The sequence below is a fragment of the Synchiropus splendidus genome, chromosome 7 (assembly GCF_027744825.2).
Source record: "Synchiropus splendidus isolate RoL2022-P1 chromosome 7, RoL_Sspl_1.0, whole genome shotgun sequence".
NCBI classification, from domain to species: Eukaryota; Metazoa; Chordata; class Actinopteri; order Syngnathiformes; family Callionymidae; genus Synchiropus; species Synchiropus splendidus.
The window spans coordinates 27,769,867-27,780,529 of record NC_071340.1 but is presented as its reverse complement, the minus strand read 5'-3'; positions in this window follow the sequence as shown (position 1 = coordinate 27,780,529).

Below are 10,663 nucleotides of genomic sequence, written 5' to 3'. Positions count from 1 at the left end.
AGCGGAGCCACTGTAAATGTGTGTCTGGCTCTCACATCACCATCTGTCACATGTGAGTGTGGCAATAGAGCCTCACTGTTCTGTCACTGATGTTTATATCATGGTGCTGCAGGAAATCGAGAAGGATAAGCATCCAAGCAGCCACATCATCTCCTCTGCAGTGTTGGAGACCGTCTCCCTGTCGTCCTGGCTGTGACTGAACATTCAGCCTGCCGTCCTGCTGGACTGGCTCTTCCTCCTCAGCCGTCTCCAGCCTTCAGGAGGGCCCAGGTTGTGGTGTCTGTCCTGTCAGCCAAGCTTCCGAGCCCTTGCTCCTCTGGGGAGTGAAGAGGAAAGAAAAGGCTCCTGACACTGAGCCGCCCACGAGGAGTCGCTCACAGAGGAGGAACACATTTCCATTCCAAATGAGCCACTCCTGTGTTTTGTCTCTGTCGCGATTAATTGGAGTAATGGAACCCCAGGAGCCGCCCACCGGCTGCAAATGACATTTTCGTAACCTGAGGACCCTGGTTGAGGGAAAGAGCTGTCACACGCCCCCTGTAGCATCGCGACGCAGGAGCCCGTCCACGTCCAAGTGTGGGTCTCTGTCCGCGTCCTCTTCCACGCTCAGCCATGCAGCGCGTGAGCGTGCGCCACCCGGAGATCGTGCTGGGGCAGCGCTTCCATTCTCCTGTCACACTCCGGTCCTCATGTCAGACATCATCAGAAGACATCAACAGAAATGCCTCTGAGAGACGGGAGCAAGTTCACAGCAAAAGACGAAGAAAATAACAAGTGTGGTGCAGGATTGCTTCCCAAATATTGAAGATGCAGTGGAATGTTGAACCTGTCCATGGCGTGCTCCAGCTTGTCTGCGTGGAGAGCGGAGGGGTTCAAAGCTCAGCCTGATATTCTCTCCAGTTCCAGACAGCGTTCACTCTCGAGTCCAGCCGTAAACAACCCAAGATAAGAGTGTGGATGTGTCAATACGGCCTGGGTGCCCGTCACACTCGGCTTTTATCAGCGCGAGCTGCTGCCAGCAGCACTTTGTCTCGCCCTTCACCTCACAAGTCTGCGCACGTTTAATCATCGGCTTAATGAACGATTGTACCCGCTTCATTGTGGCTCTGCGGCGGAGTGACTTTCACTCTTGAATGGGATCAGTCTGGTGCAGCACATGTGAAAAAGAGAAGCTTGGAACCAGCCAGTCCAGTCGTCACACAACGCTGTGACCTATTTCGCTCAGTCAGCCTCTGCAAACGTGTGACGGACGGAAGTGATCCGATCTGAACATCTGACCAGTGAAGTAGGTTTGCTTTATTTTAGGGCCAACTGAACAGTGACTCTCAACCACAGGGCCCAGGCCCATGGTTGGGCCGCGAGCGCCCCCTAGTGGGCCGCTACAGCTTTTTTGTTTCACGCCTCTGGGCCGTGAGACGCTCAGTTTGAACACATTTGAGCATTTTATGGCCACGCTTTCACGTACACTTATCTTCTTTACAGTTGATTTAGGAAAAATATAAAAAATATCTTCATTTTATTCATGACTTACAGATTTTCCAATTTTTCAATGTCAATGTAACAGTTTGCAACAAGTGTATTTTTTTCTTTAGTGAATGTGACGAACAGGACTGACACCTGCTTCTGCAGCTGGTTGGACTTTTCCATGGCAAATCTTTGTGCTGATCACAGGCTTTCATGTCATTTCACCAGGTTGGTTTTGGTTTGTCTACATGTCTGGTCATTGAACACCAATGAATCAGTAGCCACAGTGATGACTCAGCTCTACTCCTTGTTCTGGAAAAGGCGGGCCCCGAGATCAGAAAGGTGGCGAGCGCCTGCACCAGAGCACGTGCTTCTTCACCAGTGACCGCAGTGATGGGCTCGGTGGGGACCTGGTGGCTGGACTGTACTTCCAGTCAACTCCACCCGCCGGCTCCTTGTTACACATTCTGATACTGGCGACACAAAAAGACAAAAGTGCATGACGCCATATTTAAAGGCTCAGCCTGTGTGAAGGTGAAAATCTTTTTGAAGCGGTCCCCTGTCACCCGGTCATCTTTCAGCTCCCAGGCTCTTTTTGGTTTCAGTCATGCAGGAGCATCTGCTTCACGCAGTAACGACAGTGATTTCAAGGGCTCTCACACCTGCAGGTGAGTGTGGAGACGAGACCCCTCCTGCTGCTGCAGAGACAAAGCGGACTGTGTTTGGCTGCAGCCTGCCAGGACATACACGGACAGATGTTTGACTCATTCACTGTGAATAAATGGAGATGATTCTCATTTTAATGTGGGTCTTTCCAACGGTGCCACCTTCACCCTCTGCACCTTCTGCAGGTTTTTTTTTTTATCTTTGGTTTGTAGACAGACACAGCACATGGTCCTGTTTTACATGATTATTTCCATGTATTTCCAGAAATAAACTCATAAACCTTAATATGTGTATTAGCAACAGGCACATGTGCCGGCGTGTGTCTTGTGAAGCCTGTTTCTGGCTCCTGGGCGCATCACTGTGGCTGTATCTCTGGTGGCGGCTGCACAAGGTTGAGGCAGGATCCGTCCAGGGGGAGCACTGGTGGCTTGAGATTCCTGCAGCATCCTGGCCCCCGGAGGCTGAGCGAGTGCCGGCATGCGGCCCAGCGAGAAGAGACCAGAAGCAAACAACCCTTCTCACTCGGGAAATACGGACAGCGCTTGAGTCCACAGGAAAACGATGAACGCCAAGTTCCTGCAGTATTTTGGAAGGAGTCAGGTCAATTTGACTGCAAGATCCAAGAGTTTGATGGTGGGATGTCGGAGCTAAGGTCAGGTCCACCTCAGCCTCGGAGCTGAGGCAGAATGAAGGTTTTGATCGACAAGTGAAAATGAAAGAGCTGACGTCTTCTCAACAATCGCTGCACACGCAGAGTTTGCACCTACATCACACCTACATCCACAACGTGCTAAATAAACATGCCACTTGTTCCTGTCAAGTCTCGCTGGAGCAAAGAAACAAACTTGCTGAAGTACAAGTGCTCTGGGAACAGGTTCCAAATCGAGATTCAGTCACCTCGTCCCACCTCCCATGCTGACCTGCTCCAGTCACCAGGATCCAGCATCATCACTGCAAGCCTGCGCCGCACGTGAGCGTGTGTGCGTTGGCCTCTGCAGCAGATGCATTACGGTGGGCAGCTTCAACGTCCTTTGCACAAACAAACGGTTTCACAATTCAAATATAGCTTCATCTCATGACACACACAGGTTAAAATATATAACTAAATAAAGTCAAATACACAAGTTACAGACAAATGTTTTGAAGCGAAACCCAACATGGTGTATGTTAGAAAATGTGTTGCGTGAAGCAGAAACACCATGAAGGTCCTCCTGCAATGGGATTCGTTTTCCTCGCTCCCGACCCGACGTGACGTGGACCGAACCATCAGCCGGACATGTGGAGGGCAGGGTTTTCACACTGATGGCAGTTGAAACACGAGCTTTTAATCCTGAGACCTAAATAAATATCACGCATCTGCAGCCGCTCTCCATCCCCTCAGGTGTCGCGTCAGCATTTTGTAATGATGATCTGGGGATCCTTCCGTTCAACACCTAAAAGCACTTTTCTTTTCTTTGTCCATTTCCAAACGCTGACTGGCAGGCACCGGACCAAAGCCAGTGAGACCCATGAGCACATGCGAGGCATGAGCGTCTGCAGCCCACCCGGGTCTTTTGCCTGGAGTCTGACCTGCAGAGTCATGACCCCGTTCATCTTATCAAGAGCTCACTCCAGTCGAGCTTTTCATCCACATCTTTTCTATTCTTGCATCGTTTTGCTCAAACGTTTTTTTTGTTCTTTTCTCCTCAGTGCTCTTTCCAAGCCAGCACCACCTCTGTCCTACATGTCTTTGAATGTCATTCCTTCTGAAGACTCCGAGCGTGACCTCGGGAGAGCTCCCAGGATCCGACAGCCGCGGCTTTGCTTGCACTTCAGCCGAGGCCGGTTGGGAGTCTTATCTGTTTCATTTTTATTGAATGGATTGAGCTTCCTTCAGCCCCTCCGGCCCCCAGGGGCCCGCCCACTCGCAGGCGCGGCGGCAGAGATTTTTATGCTGACTGGATGAACATGGAAGATCCCTGTCAGCCGCAGAGATGACACGCCGACCCTTCACACCGGCGGAGGCTCTCTTTAAAACGACATTCCCATTTCTTGGGAATTCCCTTCGGAGATGAATAAAGTGTCTATCTATCTGTCAGGAAGCTGCATTCAGTTGGCCACATGGTCCCTCAGAAGAGGGCAGCTGTGAACAACAGAATACACTGAGAGCATCTCAGCCATTCTAGACCATGAAGAGTCAGCGTGAGGATCAACTGAGTTTCTGGGTTTAGTGGTGCACTTTAGAACTATTTTCTCAATTGCTTTACAGGCTACAGGCCTGCAAAGCATCAATTACAGTCCCCCAATAAAGACAGTGGCAAACCTTGCTCAAGGGCTTCCTGTGTATTGCCTTCAATTTTCATCTGAATATGAGGAAAACGTGACGTTCTCTCTAGAAATGCTGCATCACACCGTGTTTCTGTGACGTCAATATGGCTGACTCGTGACAAACTGCTCATGATATGTAATACCTTCTGCAGCTGGGACACCGAGAACAAACGGTGCTCCTAGTTTAGCCATGCAAATTCATGCTACACATTCCATACAGACCTGGATCCGGACGCATCCTTCTGTCTCTCTGTTCATTTCCTCTGTATTTCTGCATGTTTCCACACAGCTCACAGCACCAAACGGAGCAGTACCACGGGAAACCATGGGGGGCAGTGTTGCTGTTCCTCCCCGATACGTAGCTCTAGTGAGACAGGAAGAAGACAGAACAATGGTGGCAACTCTCCGTCCTCCAGTGGCCATATATTTCACGCTGCCTCCCTTTCCTCTGTTGTGCCAGAGCTTCAGGATCAGCACTGACTCCACAGTCACAGCCATGTTGCTTTGGAGTGTGTTGTTGGCATGAACTTTGGACTCTGGGCTGCTCCCCCTGCTGGATATATTGGTGAACAGCAACATCAAGGTGTTGAGCGTATGGAAATGTGCAAGGCTGGAATGAAGACTTGAAGGGGTTCCAGAGGGAGCCTGCGGCTGTGTGGAGACGAAAGAGTGAGTGCTTTGGCCCAGAGTAGCTCCGTCTCTGGAACTGGAGTTGGAGTTTGGATGTGCGCAGGACCAGGACAGGCTGCGAGGGGAGTACTTGGCATGAGGGTACGATACATGAGTAAACGTCTTCCTTTTGAAAAGCAGCTAAGTGGATGTGTTCACAGCAACACTCTGGCACCATCTGACTTGCTCCCACGCTGAGACGCGACGAAGGATGCGGATCTTAAAATAGCTGCAGCTGTTGACTCCGGGTCACTCACTGTTCGCTCGCTTCTGAAAAGTCGTTGCCTGGTGACACGGTTCTGCTCCCCATCCTCACGTGCGTTTGTTGTTTTTCTCGCCTCCGTACATCTCAGCGTCACTGCGCTGACCCCATGCTAATGATGCACAAACACGTGGAGCGCCCCAGTGCAGCCGTGCAAGTGCCTGCCATTGTCTTCATCTCAGCCAGGACTAATTGCCCCAATGGAAGCAATGAAGGTGCAGTACGGCGGCGGCTACTGAGTGCAGTAACATTACTCTCCTCTCCCTGAATATCTGATCCAGGTAGCGCCGCAGCCCTGGCAGTGATGCACTGCGTGAGGCACGTGAGTTCCTTCACATTAGTAGTGGAATTCTCTTGCTTTGGCTTCCGTGAACAACCGGTAAATTTGTGCCTAATTTTAGTGATCCATCTCAACATTGCCCAATTAGCGGGTCGGGAACGACGGAGGAGCTTAAATGAGCTCGGAGAGAGCCCCGCGGGACCACGCTATGCCTCTGCATCCAAAGGCTTTTCGCTATTATTCCATCGCCGAATGAAAGTCATCTCCTTATCACTTTGGCCTCTTTCTGAAGAGTTCAAAGAACGAAATCGACAGCGGCGCGGCGTGTACTTTCCACGCGGAAGGAAGGAAATGGATGGTTGTATGAATGAAGACCTGTAAACAAAGTTGCTATAGTTTGGAGAGGAAAGACCATATGATGCCATGTTAAATGCATGAACATCGTAGTCAACCGTGCATCTGAAGCCTCACTAGCTGTGCTACCTGACTCCCACTCTCACTGGAGCCTCATCTGAACAACACATCCTCACTGCCATCGGCCTAATGTGCTGACATCGGGCAGGTGGACTTTTGCGTCCAATGCTGACGCCAAATGTAGCCTTCAGCGTGGCATGTTGACGCATCAGGATTCCACTTGATGCCGTCATCTGTGGCATATCCTGTCACCGTGGGGGGGGCCAGGCGTCACGTACAGGACAGAGGTTAGCGTTCAGTAAGGCATGGGATGGCGCTGCTTTCCTCCTACAGGCGACAACGTATCAACTTAAAGCCTCACAACGCTGTCAGTGAGGAGGGGAGCCACGGACGGAGTTATACTGTAAATAACAGCTGACATCCAATGTATATCTGTGAAGAGAGCTTCCGAACATCTCCCTCACCTGCGCGAACCACACCCCCCGACCTGGACGCTTCCTGGGAGGGACGTTCCTGGCTCTGACGCTGAAACACAGGTCCGTCAACATGCAACGCGGAAGGCTGCCTTTGTTGTCAGGGTGGGAGACAAAAGTCCACCTTCCCCACGTCCGTACATCGCCTCATGAAAGCCAGTAAATGTCTTGTGAAATCCAGAGGGGTGGAATGGTAGAGCAATCTCTGCTTCTGGACTCCTGGCATATCACAGTAGCTGGGTCCAGATGAAATGCTGCTGCATGAGTACAGTTATCCTGCGATCACACATTCCTTCTGATTTGGGAACGAGTGTGTCCTGGCAACCTGCCATGGTTTATGAGTGTAAAGCGAACGTTGATTCTTGGAAAATAAACATTCGACAGCAAGCACTGCCTCCCCAACAGTGTGCCACATATATAAACACAGAGAACGTCCTCCAGAAGAGATGGGGCTTTAAAGGCGCCTCTTTGGCCTCATGCAGCTGCCTGGCCTTTTCCAAAGGTTTCTCCACGTCTTCAAGCTGCCTGTGCTCACGCAGACACCCGCCGAGTTGTGAAGTGCATTTAGTCACTGTTGTGAGGAAGAAAAATGAAGCCCTAACTCTCTCGAACACGAGCAATTCCCAGTCCTTCCATTCTCCCCCCCGAACCTTTACACTGACATTAAAGTCACAAAGAGAGAGGAAAACTAGTTCCACGAGTCCCAACTCTTGAGTCATCTCACTGAAAGTTTGGAGCCGTGTGGGCTTTATTACGACTCAGCTTCAGGGAGTCAGTGCGCCTCATTATACCGTCACATTTGGGACTTTGCTTTCACAAATGAAATGGTGGGAAAAACGACAAACTTCTGGGTTTCGTCCGGGGAACCAGGGATTTCTGCACAGTCTGAAAGGAGTGGTGGCGTTTGGAGGAGGGTTAAATGACCCTGCAGTTGGCCTGGGTTTGCTGCCTCAGCCTGGACCCCAGATGACACTGAGGAATGAGGCTTCAATCTCAGCCCAGTCCAACAGCACAACAATGTGCTGAGACTGGCCTGAGTCTGTCACATCGCCATGACAACGCTGACTCTGATCCAGTTCATTTTCATCAGTCAGTGAGGCTGTTGCTAACAGTGAAGCGTTGCTGCAGTTGTAATGGCCAGGTGTGCAGGGCCTGTGCATGTGAGGCAGGTGCTCACCTGTCACCAGGTGGAGTTCAGGAGTGGCAGTCCGTATCGCTCAATGACCCAAATGGAAATGGTTTGGCCTCTTTCCTGGAACACGTCACCATTACTTGGATGTTCAAAGGTCAGCCTCGCTGCTTTGAAGGCCAATCTATCTGCAGAGCAGTTGTTGAAACACACCAGAAAGCAGTGGATACGTGGCTTGGATGGATCAAGCTGCAAGTGTTCACAAAGCTCAACAGAAGCTGTCGAAATGTCAGTCACTTTTCACATTTGTTTTCTGACACAACCTCATTTGAATATTCTGAATGTGTTGCTGCGTAATCCTACTTGCTGCACCGCTGGTAAATAGAGTTGCTGGTCCGACATTCACGCTGTTGTGTTCCATACTGAGCAAAGGGCAGCCTCAGTGTAGAATGTTACGCACAGGTGTTTCTATGGACTGAAAGAAGGCAGAGGCAAGTTGCTCCTCCTCAGTGACAGTGAAGCGTGATTTGTGCTGCGACTTGTGCTCATGACTGCAGAGAGCCGGGAGCAGACGCAGGAGAAGAGCCAACCTTCAGGAATCACAACACATCAGCCACAAAGAGAGTCCGGTCGCAACACAAACCAGGCCAAAGTCTGTCTGGGATTCAACTCAGCCGTCACCAGCTGCTCCGTCACAGCCAGCCACAAAGTGGACGCAAATAGAGCCCATGGAACCAGAGGGGCCACAAGGCAAGGAGAGGAAAGAGAAAGGCCCAGGACAGTCCTGTCAGCCCCGGGACATGTTGAGCACAGTGGCCCCACAAACCTAACCTTGCATGGCGTCCCAACAGAGGCAGGAGCATCTGATGGTCCAACTTTAGAGTCATATCTTTGGGAGTGTTTTCGGAAGTTCCCCACTGACATACAGCCTAACCATCCGCTCACAGCGCTCTGTTAGGACCGGCCACAGGACCCTAACTGGACAAAATATTAGAGAAGCGAATCAGTGAAGCTCAGCGTAGCATCAGGTGTAACGACTGTCTGGAGAGCAGGACTCCCCCGGCTGCAGTAAAGACTGGAGGTGTGAAGAACACACACGTTGCTCCGATGACCAGGCTGTTGGGATGAGCCCCGGCCCCAGCAATGCTACACATCTGTTCACTGTGTTCACCTGTGGTTCAACTGGGGTCTGCCAAATAAAATGTGTGTGTGTGTGTGTGTTGCCAACACAGATCCGGCTGCTGATCTTCTTCTCTTGTCTTGACAGATTCCACGGCTCAAGTTGAGCGTGAGAGAATGTTTGTGAGGAGCACTCGACTGATGGAACCGTCTCATTTCCTGTTGAACAGAAAGACTCTGCGATGGATGGCCAGCCCTGACTCCCGTCAGTCGCACTGACCACGGTGCGCCTGTGGTCCGCGCTTCACTTTGTGTATTCACACACTTGTTGCTTTTTTTGTCCTTGTTTTGTGTCTTTCCGAACAATATTTCAGTTGAGGACCAGTTTTTTGTAGGAACAGAGCAGCAGGTGAATTGCCTTTTGTTCAAATCACTTTCACACCTTGGTATTGGAAAATAAAGCCCCAAATACCAGGCGGAATCAGTAAATAAGGTTATCAATGAAAAGGAATGTGGGTAGTGCAGGACGTCCAGACTCACGCCAGGCGCTTCAGTTCCACTGCTGTGCAAGACCTTCAAAGAAAAGCATGTTGGAAACAGAAGTGAGAAGTGAGTCACGTCGGCAGTGGCATCGCGTGCCGAGCTCCAGCTCCAGTGTCGGCATCAAAGCCGCTGTCTAAGCGAAACAGAAGAGCCCTGTTGAAGGGGAACCATCTGGGTGAACAGCAGTCGTCATGTTCTCCCACTGGCCGAGCCGACGGCGTGACTCGTCCTGCAGCCAGTCGCTGAGAGGTGGGAAGCACCAGCCACCTGCCAGCACTCCTGGACCCTCGGTCGGGACAGGTCTGAGCAGACGCTCGGCTGGATTGGTTCCTTAATGCCATTTCTTTATCCGCCAATCCTCCAGGCCAGTTACCAATTGCTCATGTTGAATCCCGTGCCTTTGTGATGCACCCATGAGGTTGTGGATCTGTTGGGCGTATCTCTTGTTGGGAAGTGTGGAGTCACAGTTAAGACTTGGAGCCAGCACCAGGTGACTGGCGTGTTGCAGCCATGTAGCGCCGAAACAAAGCCGTTTGCTCGAATGCAGCGTCTTCTGTTTCTTGCTCGTTTCTCACAGCGAGTTTTGAAATACGCTTCACACTGAGTCTCAGGTTCCTTCTATTCCCCAGCGAGCGCATTGGCAAGTTACGGCAGAGTGTGTTGCTCAACTGCCGAGTGTAAATTAGGCGTGTGGAGAAAAACAGCTCTATCTTCCAGAAGAAATTCTCCCAGTGGCTGCAGGATGGGATCCATTTCTCAGGGGACTGATTTTTCACTTTGAATTGCTTCGGCACTCCATTTGTCTCTCAGCCAATAAAGACTCAGATCTTGCTGACACCCTGTCATTTTGGAGATTCGACGTCGACCTGATGAATCACATTTGGTCACATGAGGCCCAGAGCGGCCAAACAGTGGGGCGGAATTAAAAGGCAGGAGAACGTGAGGCGCCTCTGTTTCAACTGCGAGGCAGAGCTTACATTAGACTAGCAAATGGAGTCATTCTTCTTCACAGACAAAATCGATTCAGGTGTTTTGTGGCAAATGGAAGTCATTTGCAGACAGCGGCAGATGCAAAGTGCCTTGAACAAAGCTCTTTGATGACAACAAGATGATCGCCTTTATGATACATGAGCGGGGAGCGGAGCGCAGCAGGAAACTACGGCGGCTTGAGGAGCAACGGCGTTTCACCACACAACCTTTAATACGCCGCTCTGGGGTCACGTAAAATTCAATCTGGTCTCGCTATCAAAGGGACATTCAACAGAGACCGTTCCTCCAGGCCCAGTGTCGCAGGGAGAAAACACTTCTCATGAGATTCCAGGAACTTCTGGCTGTAC